This window comes from Etheostoma cragini, chromosome 11 (assembly GCF_013103735.1).
Source record: "Etheostoma cragini isolate CJK2018 chromosome 11, CSU_Ecrag_1.0, whole genome shotgun sequence".
NCBI classification, from domain to species: Eukaryota; Metazoa; Chordata; class Actinopteri; order Perciformes; family Percidae; genus Etheostoma; species Etheostoma cragini.
In genome coordinates, this window is record NC_048417.1 from 1,831,856 (window position 1) to 1,833,017 (window position 1,162).

Sequence of the window (1,162 nt, forward strand, 5' to 3'; positions counted from 1 at the left end):
CCCCCCCCCCCCCCCCCCCCCCCATATACAAAAACAACTATGGTCAGAAATCCTTTTTTCATTCATGCACCAAAGTTTGGAATGACATTCCCCAACACATCAGAACATTTCCATCCATCACACATTTTAAAAAGACATACAATTATTTCCAATATTGACCCAGAAGGACAACAGGTTCATGGTGGACAGGAAGACAACTCAAGGGTTAAATATTGTCCTAACTACAAGCAAACAGCCTCGATGCAAGTATCAAGGTTCCTGTCTCCTTGTTCAGTTTGAGCAGAGCAGATAAATGCTTTCAGACCTGGAGTCTTACCGTCTTTGACATAATGACTAACTTTGGATTTATAGACACTAATTCAATAACAAGTCTCATATTTCATTCATAAATTGAGATCCCTTTGGACATTTTCTTCCAAAAGCTTTCCTCCCACTATTAGGATGTTGGACACACTGTGTATGCAGAAGGCTTTTCTTCTAATCTGATGGTCAGCCATGCTTGAGCAGTGCTGCTGTTAGGAGGCTCTCTGCATAATGCCTCCCAGGTTGCCATCACTCATGTTATGACACTCTTACTCAGAAGATGACATAGAGAAAAAAAAACAGCTGGTGCACATTTAGCTTAAATGCAGCGTTGCTCTCACTGCTGATGCCTGACTAAGACTGCATGTCATTCTAATGCATGAAACAAAAAACACTATTATAAATTTGAACCAATCAGTTGGAACATTTCTCTCTGTAATCTGACAGCTGCAACAGCTGCCCACCAGCGAGGCTTCACTGTAATTGTCTTCCTGGGCATCTCATTTCGGAGTAAAAAGTGTCCCGTTTGATGTTAAATAAATCTTCTAGTTGCTTAAAATTGAATGTAAATGACCGTTAGCTAATTTAGAGTTCAATAAAAGTAGGGATTAATATTAGGTGTGTCTTAGTGTGTAATTATCCAAGTTCCAATTAAGTTGATTAGAACCATAAATCACAAACATCTCCTCCACAGCCCCTGATGCAGCCTGCAGCCTGTTCTCATGAACCATTCAATTCAATTTGATTTATATAGCGCTAAATCACAGCAACAGTTATCTCTTTGCGCTTTCCATAAAGAGCAGGTCTAGACCGGACTCTGGGATGTTATTTATCTCCCAGGTCTTTCCATAAAGAGCAG